This window comes from Mustela lutreola, chromosome 9 (genome assembly GCF_030435805.1).
Source record: "Mustela lutreola isolate mMusLut2 chromosome 9, mMusLut2.pri, whole genome shotgun sequence".
NCBI lineage: Eukaryota > Metazoa > Chordata > Mammalia > Carnivora > Mustelidae > Mustela > Mustela lutreola.
The window spans coordinates 12,425,396-12,441,591 of record NC_081298.1 but is presented as its reverse complement, the minus strand read 5'-3'; the positions used below and the strand labels follow the sequence as shown (position 1 = coordinate 12,441,591).

General features: G+C 47.9%; 1 long non-coding RNA gene across 1 annotated transcript; it reads right to left on the bottom strand.

The window, feature by feature from the left end:
- Positions 1 to 462: 462 nt before the first annotated feature.
- LOC131808039 (uncharacterized) lies at positions 463 to 15,775 on the bottom strand. Its single transcript, XR_009344656.1, has 3 exons — positions 15,520 to 15,775; positions 3,781 to 5,745; positions 463 to 1,933 (listed from the first exon to the last, which is right to left on the bottom strand). It is a non-coding gene; the product is annotated as an uncharacterized LOC131808039 (long non-coding RNA).
- Positions 15,776 to 16,196: the final 421 nt, after the last annotated feature.

Genomic DNA, 16,196 nt, shown 5'->3' with positions numbered 1-16,196 from the left:
TGCCAGAAGCCTTCAAGCTTCCTCTTATTTTTCTGGGGTTGCTGACCTGTAAGATGTAACCTGAGGTTGCGGAGGCCATTTCTGCCATTAGGAAAGAAAAGCCTTCCTACAAACTGAGCCAAAAAAGATGAAAGAAGGGCAGAAAGAGGGAATGCAAAAAGCAGACTCCCCAGTCCAGCCGTACCTGAACTCCACCTATCCTTAGATGCTTTCATCACAAGACTCTTTGTTGTCTTACACCACTTAGAAATAGATTCTTGTCACCTGAAACTGAGAGCTTTCTGCTTATGGCTTTTCTTCCTGGATCCGTAGAGTAACCCAGAGGATGTGGGGCGAAGCTGGGGTTCCCATCAGTGTGGACGTCTGCTGTGGGTTCCACCTAGTGGGTCACCTGCCCTTTTATACCCCCTCCCCCCCAGCACTGCCCGCCCTCTTTCCCTCAGCCCCTGCTCAGCTCCTTCCAGCCTGTTTCTCACTCCCTTTCTTCCCCTTTGTGCATCTGAGCCCAAGACCCCTTCCCAACACCACGACAATTCCACAGCTGCCAAAGACAAGTATTGTGATACGTGACAGAGCACCAATTTCTTAAAGCTTTCTCTCTTTCTCTCAAGCCAAAACATTTTTCAATTCTAATTAAATTTTAAATCGTGGTAAAATATACATAACATAAAATTTACTATTGAACTATTTTTAAGCGTACGGTTCAAAGGCATTAAGTACATTCACACTGTTATGGAAACATAACCCCTGTCCACCTGCAGAACACTCTTCATCTTGCAAAGAGGAAACTCTATTCCCATTAAACAACAACTCCCCATTCTCCCCTCCCAGACCCATGGCAACCATCAAGCCATTTTCTGTCCGTATGAGTTTGACGGCTCTGGGTACCTCATACAATATTTGTCCTATTGTGACTGGCTTATTTCACTTAACATCCTGTCCTCAAGGTTCATCTGCATGGTAGCTTGGGTCAGAATTTCCCTCCTTTTTAAGGCAGAATTACAGTCCATTACATGGATAGACCACAGCTTGTTTATCCATTCATCTCCTGATGGTCACTTGTTGCCTCCACCTTTCGGCCATCTTGACCAGAGCTGCTATGAACATGGGCGTAAAAGTACCTTTTCCTGTCCCTGCTTTCCATTCTTCGGGGTTATAGCACCGGACGTGGGGTTATCGAGTCACGTAACAATTCTATTTTAATTTTTTGAAGAACCTCCATTCTGTCTTCCACAGTGGCTGCACCATTGTACTTTCCCACCAGTAACACGCACAGGTTCCAGTTTCTCCACAGCCCCGTCAACACTTGTTCTTTTCTGGGTTTTGTTTTTTGTTTTAATAGTGGCCATCCTGGTAGGTATGCAGTGGTATCTCATGGTGGTCTTGATTTGCATTTCCCTAATGAGTGATGCTGAATCATTTCATGGGCATATTGGCCATTTGGAGATGTGTGTACTTAAGCCTTGGAGCCTCCCTTTCTCATTTCATTCATCCTTTAGTCATCCATCCATCAAATATTTCTTGGGCATCTACTACATGCCAGGTACTGTTCTATGTGTTATAGATACAACAACGACCAAGACAAAGCAAAAACAAAGTGAACAAAATAAAATAAAATAAAATTGAAAGCTGTTAATCTCTTTGTAACGTAATTCTTATTTCAGAGGGCTTGTCTCCGGCATGAAATAAAATAATGTCTAAGGCCCCCATCAGAGGTGGGTCACCATGCAGCCCCTCCTGCACCTCTCCTCTCTCTCCCTGTGCCTTCACACTCCCTCCATCCCTTCTACCATCTTCTCCCACCTGGCACCATCCAGCCTCCCCTACCTCTTCCCTTCTCCGTGTGCATTTCAGGACTGGGGGAGTCTCAGAGCTGGAGCTACCTGCCTGTAGAGTCCTGCTGGGGATTTCCATCCTTCCTTCAGCTTTGCTCCTACAATATAAGAAAACATCTTGAAAACACTCATCAAACATTACTTGTTAGCCCTGCCGTGGAGCTAAGCCCATGGAGAACATCCACGAAGAAATGCCGTCTTCTCGCAATAAAGTCCTTTGTCTGATACATTTATTGTCAATTTTCTGTGACCCAGCATATGGTGAGGCTGGGACAGACAATTCAAATATCTACAATGAAGACGGATGGGAAAGCAGACACTACTGTTTGAGACTCATGCTGAGGAAGAAGCGACTTGGAGGTGGGAGATGTCTGGCTAATGAGTTCGGGGTTGACCCAAGCCTGGAGCAATGGGCGGAATTTAAACTGGAGATGAGTGGACAGGGAGTAAGAAGTGGGGAATAAGGCTTATCAGTTGGCCTTCCCTTCTGATAACGAATGATGACTTCCTCCCTGCTATCTGTCACGTACCCTCCGAAGGGCTTTATCTAGATTAACTTGTTTGATCCTCACAACGACTATTCTAGAAGGTGTTATTAGACCCGTTTTCTAAAGCATGAAACTGACATAACAGGAATCAAGTCATTTTCCCAAAGTCATCATACTGTTGAGTGAATGAAGCCAAGTTCAAATCCAGGCCTGGTCTGACTCCATGAGCTAAAACAGTCCCCACTCAACTGAGTCCTCCATACTCAAGGGCAGACACACATATCACCTGTTGGATTCCTAGCCAGGCCTGTCTGGCATGCAGTCACTGTTCAATAAGCACGTGTTGTGTGTTAATAAACATTTGCAAAGAACTTTTCAGTTTATAAAACATTTCACCTCTGTTAGTTCATGTGTCCTCCCTGGAACCCTGGGAGGGAAAAATCAATATTCCATAGAGTAAGAAAATGAGGCATGTCACCAACCAACAAAGTAGCAGAATTGGAGCTTGAACCTCTGTTCAAGAAACTCTGACAATTCCTGATTTGGGGTTGTTGTCTCTACAGGCCAAAGCGTTAGCAGCCTTCTAGGCCAGAGTAGCCACAGCCCTCAGGTAAGAATACGATAAATTGAAAAGGAGACTAATGTTGGGAGAGAAGTTTATCAGGTTCTAGTGCCCAGTGAAAAAAATAAAGCAGAGAGGGAACTTAGAAAGGAAAATGACAGACATCCCCTTAAAGATCTGGGGGGGAAAATCTATCAAGGCAGCAAAAGTCACATGTGCAAAGGTCCTGAGGCAGGAATGAATAAATAAAGCAGAGAGGGAACTTAGAAAGGAAAATGGCAGACAACCCCTTAAAGATCTGGGGGGGGGGGGGGGATCTATCCAAGGCAGCAAAAGTCACATGTGCAAAGGTCCTGAGGCAGGAATGAACTTGATGTGTTCAAGGGTCAGAGAGCATCCCAATTCATCCGGAGTGTTGCAAGCATTTTATGGGGTCCAGGAATATAGAGTTAATGCTAAGGAAGGAGGAGGAATTTTATTCTAGATGCAGTAACCCCTCTGGAGTTCTGATGAGTCTTTTTAAATCTTCCCTCTTGCAATATAGGGAGGATTCACAGGAGAGTACAAAATGGAAGCAACAAGGCTGAGGGACTCAGAGGTCCAGGTTAAAAAATGGTGATGGTTGGGACCAGCATGGACCTGATGGAGACTAAGAGAAGAGAACAATGCAGGACCTATTATGGAGGTAGAGCCATGGGATTTGCTGATGCCTTGGAAGGTGTCAGGAGGAAGGAATGGGAGCAGTCAGGCCTTGACCTTGCATCACGGTCAGCTGGCTAAAACACAGCTTCTGGAAGCTTCTGTCAGTGGAATGGGACGTTGTCTCAGTAGGAGCTGAACACAAGTTGTCTTGTGTCCTTAGGAAGAGGTGAACAGGACCCTGATAAATGCCTACCTTCTTCTCCAAGCTTCTCCCTGGGGTTCATTCCATGTGTCATAGGAGGGCATGGGCCTCAGGAGCTGCCAGGTTTTCCACCTCTCTGGACGGGGGCATTCTGCCCTGTCTGCTGCTCTGGACAGAGAAAGGCGGGACAGGGAAAACATGCACAGCTGCCAGCCCCAGCACTTCGTCCATCGGCGGTCTGCTCAGGCCTGTGTGTTCTGGAGCCAAGCAGCCCGTACAGATGGGCTCTGTTAGCTCCAGGCACAGAGGCCCTGATACTGGATCCCTCACCAGCTGGTGATGGACGGTGATCGGAGGTGGGACTCTGCCAGCCTGAAGACTTAGAGGTTTCAGATGCAGCCAGGGGCAGGCATGAGTCCCCGCAGTGCACCTTTCTACTGGCACAGAAACATCTAGAAGGGTCTGGACATTTCTCTACAAGAATTGGGCAGGGGGCTGACCTTGGCTTCAGATACCCCTAACACTCTTCTCTGGGTGTCCACCTGCCAGGATTCCTATAGTCTAGCAGCCCACGCCCCCGTCCCCCACTTTCCTGGGGGGCCAGGCTTTCCCTCTTCATCTAGGCTCCTCACCCCAGCAGGGAAGTGTCCTGTGTCCCTCCCCTAAAATCTTCTGCGTTCTATTTTATCTCATCTCTGACGACACTGTTCTTAGAACTTAGCTAATCTGATAAGAGGATGTGCACGGAAGTGTTAAAAGCTGCATTGGCTGTGTCATCAGTGACTCGGATTCCTGTCCCAGCATCACCCCTAATTAGCTTGGGGAGATTAGAAAGCCCTGGAGAGACGGTAAGGCGTGCTCAGCACCCAACCAAACTCTCTCCTTGGCTCATGCAGAGGGCGGGGAAGAGAGAGGAAAGACCGCTGCTCCCCACCGTGGGATCCACCATGGTTCCGACTCTGTCCCTGTGCTCTGCAACAGTGGATGAAAGAGCATTCTGTGACCTGCCGGGGCAGGGGGATGGCCCTGGATGGGACGCTGGGCACGAGGCGTCCACACAAAGCTGTATGTAGTACAGCATCACAATCACAGCGTTCATCATCGCGGCTGCTGCTGCTGTGGATTACTGACAGGGGCACGGACTCTGGCTGAACACATCCTCTGTTTTCCCTGCAAAGCAGGTGTGTTTCTGACCCTCGATTCCCACGGGAGCACTTTTAGCCACTCTGCAAACTCAAGTGCCCGTTTGAAGCAGGGCCATCCACACCCATCGTGATAACCATCTCTACCATTCACTGAACACCAGCCGTGGGTCACCCTCTGTGCTGGGCGCTTTAACGTGTATGTCCTGATTTCATCCTCTTTACAGATGGTTGACATTGGTATTTGTCCTTTATCAGGCAGGAAACTTGGGGGCTCGGGTGCTGACCTGAGCCTGCACAGTGGGAAGAGGCCCACGCAGGCAGGACCGCCTCACAGCGCCCTTGACCCCCGCATCGGCATTCTCTCTGTGACCCTTGCTCCTCCTGCTTTGTAGCAAGAATATAGGCCCCAGGAGGCCCAGATTGATTATCTTAAGTTTACAACCCTTCCCTTTAGGTTCTTTTGACTCCTGCTTTGCTGTCTTTGTAAAGGGCTTTTCTCTGACACAGAGAACTTGACTGTTTGCAGAGGCTGGAATTGTGGTGTCTCCGCCTCTCACTTCGCGGCCTGGCATGCCCTCCCTTCTCCTCTCCTTTGCTCTCTGTCCTCTCTTCTCTGACCGTCCAAATGATACTCTAAAATCTCCTTTATTCAAGCCACAAAACCTCCAATGCAAAGTGGCTGATGCGGGAAGGCGGCACACTGGCTTTTGTAACCGAGCCTGGCAGTGGGGAAGCCAGTTTCAGGAACAGCTTGACTATGGCGTTCAAAGGATGCGGTCGGGACCTGGTGTTTCTATCTCGTAGCTCTGCTCTCAGATCAATTTCCCCTTGTGGCTGCGGCATATTTCATCTGTTCTCAGATGCAAGGCTTCTGGAAAAAGAAAGAGCATCTCAGTGCCAACACAAGTGTATTCACTCAGCAGTATTTGGAAGCATCGCTTTGCTGCACGTGGTTTTCTAGGTGCGGAGGACACCTGAGAGAATGCAGAGGGACATCCCTGCCCTTCGGGAGCTCACCGGGCAGGCGGGGGACCGACAATACATGGATTTGCAAATAAGTACATGGAAGATGTCAGGGAGTGATTCATGTAATGAAGAAAAGCAGCACAAGGCCAGGAGGTGGAGGAACAGTGGGGTGGTTGCCAACTTAGAGCGGTCGGGAAGACCCCTGGAAGATCACTCTTCAGAGAGGCCTCCATGAAACAAGCTTTGTGTGTCTTGGAGAGAAGAATGTTCCAGGGAGAGGGAGCAACAAGGCAGAGTCCCAGCGAGGGACTGCTGGGTGTGTCCATGCAAGAACCGGAGGTAGAGATGCTGGAGACAAGGGGAAAGGGGGAGGGCTGTGGAGGGGGTAGGAGCCGCATCAGGATGTGGGAGGAGCTTGACTCTCCGTCTGCTGTCAACAGGCAGCCAGTAGAGGCCACAGAGCAGCGGGAGGAGCTCTGATCTGCACCCAAAGAACCCTCTGGCAGCAGGGAGACTCCCGGACTTTGCGGGCCGCATGCTCATTTGGGGATGAGACCCCGGAGCGCCGTGGTGTGAGCTGAGCAGGGGTCGGAAATAGTCCTCCAGAGAATCATCGCACCCTGCCAGCAGGAGGCAGACAAGTCCGCTCCAGGCAGTAGAATCGCGTGGTGGGAGGAGCTCTGTGGAGCACGGAACCAACCCAGCGGCCCTCCCCTCTACAGCCCAGAAACATTCCCGGTGCCGGTCCTCCACGGGGTCTCTGAGGCGCACGCTTGGGGCCTATACAAGGGACATGAGGCTGTTTGTGTCCTCCGTGCACACGTCTATGCCTTGTCTTCTCTGATGGATCAGGGGTTGGTGCACAAGTTCCCTGGGCCAAATACAGCCCACACGGCCTATTTTTATCCAGCTCTTGAACTATGTTTTTTTTACATTACACACACACACACACACACACACACACACACACGATAAAGACCACACTTGGCCTGCAAAGCCTAAGAGAGTCACTACCGGGCCCCTAGGGAGGACCTTCTGTTCCCTTCATCCCTGCCTGTCTTTCTGGATTGGTTCCAATTGCAACATCTGATTGCATCGCGATGTAATCAGTCCTCTGTGATTATCAGTAAATGCACGATGTTTCAGAGCACTCAGAGAATCTAATCTTGCCATCCACATTTTCATATACAAGAGTCAGAGTAGACGGCTGGTACTGACAATTATGTGGGACATCTGCTGTCTGTCCCCTCACTGCATCTGCTCTGCTTCTTTGAACCACAGCCCCACTGTTTTCATTTGGGGACACCCCCCAACTCTTCTTAGTGCTTGAGTTTGCTGAGGCAACAGCCCAGGTTCCAGAAGGGAGTTTTAAACCCGCACTGGGCCAATAAGCTGAAAATCTGTGATTGCCTTTTAGAAACTTGGCAGAGTAGGGGGTGAGGGGTTGAGAATATGCCTCTTCCCATTGCCCTTGGAAGGGGGAGGATCTCACCAGACCACTGGGGTGGTTGGGGTGAGCCCAAACAGAGGAAGGTGGAAATGAGAGATAGAGAGAGAGAGAGACTGGGTCTGCTGATGTCAACTGACCCCATTAATGACTATTTGTGTCCCAGCTTCTCTTCTTCCCAGCTCTGTGACCTTGGTAGGATAACCATCAGGCCATTTCTGAGAATAAATGGGAATGCTCATAATTATTCTGGGGGTGTCTCAGGCAAGCCAGCATATATGGTCACTCTGGACCGGAGCAAATTTCTTTAGGTCTCAGGGTCTCAGGTTCTCCATTGAGGAATATCCGTCCCCAAAGTGATGCTGTGAGGATTAGATTATGTGATATGCATCTTTATAAGACTGCCAGGCCCACCACCAATTACCCAGATGGGCTTGCTACTCTTGCTGTTATTGTTTTCTCATTAATTGTCTGTCCCCGAGCACCTTGAAATTACCTCCCATACTTAGAGAACTTCCTTGCTGGGCCAGTGGTGCTCACTGTGGTGCTGCTCTGCTCTGCAGCCAGAGGTCACTCCCGGTTTTGGAGCTACCAAACCCGATTCTTTTCTCTTCTCTGAGATTGTGTGAGCCATGTGATAGACTTTGATAAGTCCTTTTACACTTACACAAGCTAGATGGATTTTTCCTGTATATAACTAATTCATAACCAGTAAAAGCCCCTAGATCCAACCATGCTTATAATCCTCCCCCACACAGAATTTTCAGTTAAACAAGATAATCATCCTTCAAATTCCATTTAATTTGGATCCTTATCACTCACAGCCAAAGCCTACTAATTAATACACATACATACTTGCTATCAAAATTAGGGCAGGGGGGAGGAAATGTGGAAAAGTAAAAACCACAGTTCTTATATAAAACCTTTAAACTACAATTCCTTAAACATTTGCCTAGCTAGGAAAATGCAAACAAAGCTTCTGGTGTGTTGTGGTCCCTCTTGGCAGGGCTGCAGGAGTAAGCTGAATCCTTCCATGTGTTTTGAGAGGTGATTGTCTCTAGAAAAGACCATCTTTCTTCCCACTGTGAACTTGTGATTCTCCAAAATCTAGAGTACCTTGTGGCCATATAAAAAGGAAAAGAAAACCGCACATTCGGATTACTGTACAACACCCCCCACCCAACTCCCTATAAAAAAGTGAAACCCAAGAAGGTCAGGTTTTCTGAATACAGACCTTTGTGAAAACCCTTGAAAATTTATCTTCTTATCAACACCCTCAAATAATTTATCTGGATATGAATGAGGGTTTCAACCCAAGAGAAAAAAATTATAAACAGCTCTGGAAATAAAATTCCCATTCATGCTCCAAGTTCACGTTTCTGACATTATTTCTATATGCCTGTCAGGGCTGGGAGAAAGAAGAGGGGAAAAAATCTGAGCACTAAGACCAGGACTTTGCTTGTGCTATATTTCTATGGGTAGGCACAGCCACTGATGTCACCTCAGAAGGAGGGGTTCCTGGCACCTGGGATTTGGTTCTGGAATGTCAGCCCAAACCTGGATGAGAGTGGGACCTAGAGGAGTGTCTTGTTTTTAAGAGAAATCCAACTAATGCATTCAAAGACATCGGTTATGTGGGCATGATTTTAAATATCATTTTAAAACATTATACAGTAGAATTTAACTTCAGTGTACATTTCTGTGAATTTTAATGTATCTATGTGTTGCGTAACCACCTCTTGGTAATCAAGATAGAGAGCAGTTCTATCAGCTTTCCCCCACAAAAAAATCCAGCCTCCTGCTATTCCATTATAGTCGCTCCCCTCCCCCACCCCATACATAACTCCTGGCAGCCCCTGTCCTGTTCTCTATCAATATGGTTTTTCTGCTTTTTCAGGAAGTCATATAAATGGAAATGTACAGTATGTAGTTTTTGAGACTGCTTTCTTTCACTCAACATAATGCCTTCCAGATTCAAAGAAGGTGCCACGGATCTCTATAGTTCATTCTCTTATTGTTGAGTTGCCTCCATCACATGGATGAACCCCAGACGAGTCCACCATTTGCCCTCTAAAGGTCACTTCCATTGCTCTCGTGTTTTTGCACGAGATGGAGCTGTTATGAACATGTGTGTCCAGGTTTTGGTGTGAATATAAGTTTCCTTTCCTCTAGGGTGAATACCCAGCAATGCGAGCCTAGGGTCATCTGGTAAGAAACTGAAAAATAGTTTTCCAGAGTGACCATACCGTGTGGTGTTCCTAAAAGTCACGTGTGAGCTCTCATTCTGCCTCACACTCTCCTGCACTGCTGCTGTCCAGGCTCTGTTACAGCCTTTCTTGGACATTTGCGACACTGTCTCACTGTCCCGTTGTGGTTGTCCTTGGCATTTCCCTGATGCCTAAAGACAGAGAAAAATCTCATCACGTGGGCATTTGCCTCCCCTAGATCCTCTTTACAAAGAGTCTGTTCAAGTCTTCGCTGATTCCTTAATTGGGCTTTTTGTTTTCTTACTGAGTTTCAAGAATCTGTTACATATTCTGGATAAGTGATTTGCAAATATATATTCTGATCTGCAATTTGCATATACTTTCTCCCAATAACAGATCCAATTTAGCAGTCTTTCCATAGCCTTTTAACTTTTAATTTTTATAGAGTCAATTTTATTCATCTTTTTCTTTTATGGGTTATGCTGTTGGTATCAAGTCTAGAAACTTTTCCCAACCTCAGGTCACAAAACTATTTTCCTATTCTTGGCTTTGATTCCATTTTTCTGTTTGTTTCATGTGTGTCCATGATTGTGTATTGGGGGATTTTTTTTATCATGGCTACTTTAAGGCCTTTGTCTGAAAATTTTAGTATCTGTGTTACTTCCTGTTGGTGTCTGTGAACTGTCTCTTCCACAAGTGGTGACATTTCCCTGGCTCTTTATAGATCAAGCAATTTTAGATTTTATCCTGGACACTTTGTCTATTACGTCATGAGACTCAGAGTCTTGTTCAAATCCTGAGCACCACAATGTTGCTTAAGAGTTTGGGTATGAGAGGGGTGCCTGGGTGGCTCAGTCTGTTAAGGGTCTCCGTTCAGCTCAGGTCATGATCCAAAAATCCTGGGATCGAGTCCCTCATCAGACTTCTTGTTCAGCGGGGATCCTGCTTCTCTCTCTGCCTGCTGTTCCCCCTGCTTATGCTACCTTTCTCCTTTTCTCTCTGTCTGACAAATAAATAAATAAAATCTTAAAAAAAAAAAAAAGTTTGGGTATGAAAGACTTGAGAAAAGAAGGCGAGGGGGATGGAGACATTCACACTCTCTCAGAGTGTTGGCATGTCCCTTTAGAGAACAAGGCTAGGAGGCTCCTCTGGGCTCCTCCTCTGGGCTCCTCTGGGCTCTCTCCAACTCTGTCCTAGCACCTGTGTCTGGGTTTGGGGATCGGGCCACTTGATACCAGAAGTGGAAATCTGCTCACCACCAGTTTGGAGACTTCAAATTCCAGTCTTCCCCAATCTATCTACAATGATTTCCTCGTCAGAGTCCTTCATTCACGGCTCTGTGCAATCTTCCCAGTCTCTATAGATTTATTCAGTGGGAAAGACAAAGAAAACTGCTTCTCTTACCTAGAGCCAGTAGGGCCAACATCATTTTTTTAAGACTGACCTACTGGGGCACCTGAGTGGCTCAGTCGGTTAAGCACTGACTCTTGACCTCAGCTCAGGTCTCGATCTCACGGTCAAGAGTTCAAGCCCCGTGTTGGGCTCCACACTGGGTGTGGAGTCTACTTTGAAAAAAAAGATGAAGAGCGATCCATCCATTCATTCCACATGTTTATTACAATTGTCCTTGTGTCACGGTCCCGTATATACTTGCCCCTGGTACCACGGATGTGAGCTTCTCCAGCTCCGGTTTCTGGTTTCATTCATCCCTGAGTCTGGCTTGGTTGTGGTTTGGTTTGGCTTGGGCTGGTGCCTTGACAGAAAAGGGCAGAGGGAGCATGCTTCATAGCAAGTCTAATACAGGATCTTAAGTGACTCCATTTCTCTGTTTGTCCGTGCTTCCTGTAACGTTGGCTTCATCTCTGGACGGCACCTTTTACCCATTCTGGCCTCTCATCTTGAGGACTACGGAATAGTTCCCAGGTGTCTAGGACACAGGTCTTCTTTAATTGTGAAGCACAAACTAGGGAGAGAGCAGGGGTCTCATAGTATCTCCTGTGTCTGCCTTAAGTTTTTTCTTTTCGCTAGCCCATATTGGGCTATATGTCTATTCCTAAGCCATCATCAAAGCCAGAATGGGGAGAGTGTGAAGCTTGACAGAAGCTTCCATGAGCTCCCCTATGTATCTGAGAGTGGAATCAGTCCCGCCCAATACTTGTGCCTGGGAATACAGGAGGCGTGATTTTCCCAAAGGAAAATCAGAGTGTAAACAATGGGGGAAAGGCCAGGTGGGTAGATAGATGCAATGGAGCTAAAACATGTAAATTAATTTTGAATGCAAACATCAGAAGTGGTAACTCATCCTTACATAATTATTTCAAATGGCTTGTTGTTCATGTAAGCAATTATGTCCAGAGGTTCAAACATCAGGAGTGGCTTGATTACGATCCCTCTACATTTATCTTTCATTTTCTGCGAGGCACCCTTCTCCTCCTCCTCCTCAGCCTCGCTTCCCAAGATGGCCCAGCCATTCCAGGATTCAAATTACCAACGCCTCCACCTCCAGAGGACGGTTCCAAGGAAAACATGAGTTCCGCACTGAGTGGGCCAAGCCGTATCTAGGAAAACATTGCACATTGATGGGCTTACACCTGGTTTTTCAGAAACAATCGTGTGGCCCAAAAGATGGAATTACTTTAGTTTTCTTAGGATATTCAGGGCCTACTGCTGTAGTTGGGCATGAGGTCCGTTTTTCTGAGAGACATGAGGTAACTAGAAGGAGGGAGCGCGTCCCCTGAGGGCACTGCCGGAAGGAACATGGGCAGTTAGAGCCTGGATGGGCATGAAAAATACCTACACATACCAGGGCACCTGGGTGGCTCAGTAGGTTAAGCACCTGACTCTTGATTTTGGCTCTGGTCATGGTGTCAGGGTCGTGGGATCGAGCCCCATGTCGGGCTCCCCACTCAGCTCTGAGTCTGCTTGAGATCCTCCCTCTCCCTCTCCCTCTACCCCTTACCCTGGCTCGTATGTACACAGTCTCTTTCTGTCTCTCTGAAATAAATAAATAAAACTTAAAAAAAAAAATGCTGATAAAAACTACCAGACATAGAATCATGTCCTTTTAAAGCAGAGAATGGGTCTCCTTCATTTTGAATTTCCACAATATTCAGTCAATGGTACTGAGTAGGTACTCTTGATCAATTTCAGAGGACTGGACTAATGAGTTTAAACCACCAGGCTCTAGGAAATAAAATTCTAATCACATTTAAAAATAGGATTCACAGCCCTAGGGCTAATTCCCATTGTAGGCACTATAATGGAGAGACACGCTTTGTTATAGCTGTGTCTCTGAAAACCTGTCAAAATATTTTGAAGTTAGGTAATAATTTGGTATCTATTAAGATTCTATCTTCAAAAGTCTTTTTTCAGTGAACACAGAGCATTGAGGACAAGGCAAAACCAATGTCAAAACATTCATTTTATATCGTTTTATCTTGGCTTCTAGGCTAAAAGCTGTAATAAATTGACACACGTCACAAAACTCAAAACTCAGACAGTTCTTAGGAAGGGAACCATGATCACTGAACACCCAGGCCTGGTGAGTAATTCTGAAAGTCAATCCTGGAGGAGCTCAAGGAAGATAAAAACTCTCCCACACTCCTGGGCAAGGTGAGATTTGGACAGAGTCCTGGGGGTCACTAAGCGGTTCCTAAAAGTCAGGGACGGTGTTGCGGGGCAGAGGGGGAAAGTGAAGCAACCACTGCAAAGGTTTAGAGCCAAGAAAAGGGAGGGGATGCCATGCTCGGGGTCCCTGAGACCCCCTCCCCCGTCTTCTGGGAGGATCTACGGGACTCAGCATATGGTTGTGTTCATGGCTCTGATTTATTCCAACATAAAGAAACAAAACAAATCATTAGGGAGAAGGCACCTGGTTTTCCAGAGGAAACCAGAGCCACTTTCCAAGGGTCTCTCTCCCTGGAGTCACACAAGACTCCCTTCATTCCTCCAGCAACGAGTTGTGACAACACATGTGAAACATTATCCACCAGGGAAGCTCATCAGAGAGCTGGGGCCTGAAATTTTTACCGGTGGCTCGTCATGGGACAGCCTCTGCCTGGCACCTGCCAAGATGCCAGGCTCCCAGAAGGAGAGCAGGTGTTCAGCAGAAACTATATTGTTTTGTATAAACAGTTTAGGCTCAGGGAGCCTCTCTTATGAGTCAAGGTGTTGGGAACCCTCCACAGATCCCAGTTCCCAGATACCAGCCAAGGGCCAACACTCTCAGCCCAGCCTTTCAACCCCCCCCCCCCCACCTCAGGCCTGCTACGCTGACTCCCTTCTGCACGGACATTCCAAAACTCACCCTTCAGGTCAAGGCTCTTCACGCCTCTAATTGCGGGGACTTAGCATAATAATAAATGACAGCTGAGCGCCCCCCCAACCCTGTGCCAATGATTGGGTGAGCTCTTGCCTCAGTTTCTTTTTTCTGAAAAGTGGCTGATCTAAGTAACTCTGGCCAGAGGTGAGAACACCTGCTCCCCTCAGGGGAGATGATGAGTATCCCCTCCCTGCACCCCCCTCCTCCACAGCCTCTGATGGAATGCAGTGGGGGAGGGAGGCAGGGGAGCCTGTACAGGCATGGACAGGATTCCTCTCCACTCACCCCACCCCATTCTGGCCTCACAGAGCCTCAGGCCACTGAACAGAGCGGGAGAAATGGGCCAGGTAACAGGTGGATTTACACCCTGCCTTTCAAACACTTTGAGAATGAGCACCTGCATGACTTCATTTCTTTCATGAAGATCAGGAGACAGCCCAGACGCACAGGGATACAGGAGTCGCTCTAGAACCATGCTCGGTACCCAGGGTGACCGGAAAGCGTTTACAGAAGAAACAAGTGCATCAGTAAGTGAACGCCGGGATCAATGAAACTTGATGGTGAGTGGAGAAATGTTTTGAAAATGACTTCCCTTGGGTTTAGCAGAGCAGAATTTACTAACTCAGTCAGTTGTCAGCTGTGGCCAGCTCAACTCTGTGGTTACAAGAAGCTCTTACTCCTGCACTCATGGGCCCACAGGGCCACAGCCCCATGGCTGATCTGGACTGGACTCCACCAGACTTGACGCCATCTGGGACTCATGTCGCCTCCACGCTTATCCTTCCCAGTGTGATCAGAAAGGGGCCACTCTTCCCGTGGCCGATCCCTGAGAACCAGAGCAGGATGAATTGTGGGAGCACATCGATGTCTTTGCTCTTGTCACTTCCACTGATGTGAAATTGATCATAGCAAATCACAGAGCCAAATCCCTGTCAAAGGGGTGTGAAGCCCTGTCCGTCCGCCCACAAAGAGAAGGAAAGAGGGTGACTATCTGCTGAACCATAATCCTAGCTGTCCCATGAGCCACAGCCTTACACTTACTGATAAATATGTATACACACACACATAAATGCTAGAATCAAAACACCCTCCTGAAGGGAAAAATTAGAGTGGCCACTAATGCAAGCACAGTCCACTGCCACGTGCCAGCGATCTCAAATTCCAGAAGCACCAAGGATAACAGACAATGGCCCTCAGGGAGCTTCTCGCCAATTTTGGGGTGGGGGAGGGGAGACCATCGCTCCTTTAACAGGTGGATCCAGCCCACACCTTAACCCCAATTCCAACTTACAGGACAGCTGCCATCCTGGCCTGGGGACCCCGGATCTCTTTACATGTTATCATAGATCTGTTGCCTGCCACCACACTAAAGAACTCTCCATGGGTTGTCTGGAATTCCTAAATCAGCCCCGCAGAGAGCTTGGCAGATACACCGGGCAGGCTCCCCATTGGGGATGATTGATGCCAGACTCAAGGCAATCATAGGGTCCTGGCTTTGTGAATCTAGGTCCCACCATGTACATCAGCTCAAGAGAGACATCCACTTCCCCCCAACAGGTGAGGCCAGTGGTGGATGTGTTTGGGCCGCAGCAAAGGATGGAAGGTGCTGGAAACACATCGGATTCTCCTGTATCACATGGCATTCATGAAAAAGCACCCGCCAGCCTTCTTTAATATCTATTTGGCCCCCAACTGTGTCCTTACCTTTCTAGAGTGGAGAGGACAGAGATCGACAGCCAGGTGCTAGATGGGCCTACATCCCATTGGGGTACCCAGACCCCTGGGGGACGTGAAGATTTTCTAAGGTTTCATAAGCAGGGACACGATAAGAGCATCCATTTCCAGACCCTCCTCTGACATGTGTCCTGTTTGGCATTTCCTCCTTCACACTCCTTCTTCCACTGTATAAAAAATGGGCTTCTCAGTCAAGGTACCAACATAAAACGGACAGCACGCTCAGAGTGCGTAACCCCAGGAGAGTTTAAGAGAGGAAATGTTTATAAAGGGGTGGGTGAGGCACAGGAAACAGCAAAGGGTAATGCAGCCTCTCTGGGCTCGTGAGGGCTGAGCAGGGTGAGGGGACGGAGAAGTTTCTAGAACCTGACAGGGGAAGCTGTGTAAAATGGGAAGGAGCTACAGCCTTCTGGAGCAGGTACAGCCACCATGAGTCCCCCAGTCCCCCTCCATCCCACAGATGAGACCTGGGAACACGTGCCCAGCATTACCCTCCTCTCTTCCCTGCCACCCCCAGCCAGGACCTCCCACAGGCCAAATCCAACCTGAAGCCATAAGGAGAAGGGTGAACAACAAAAGCCGTCCCCCCTGAACAGGGATCCCCCATCCTGAACTTAGAAAGGTGCCCTCCCCTGCCACTGAGAGTG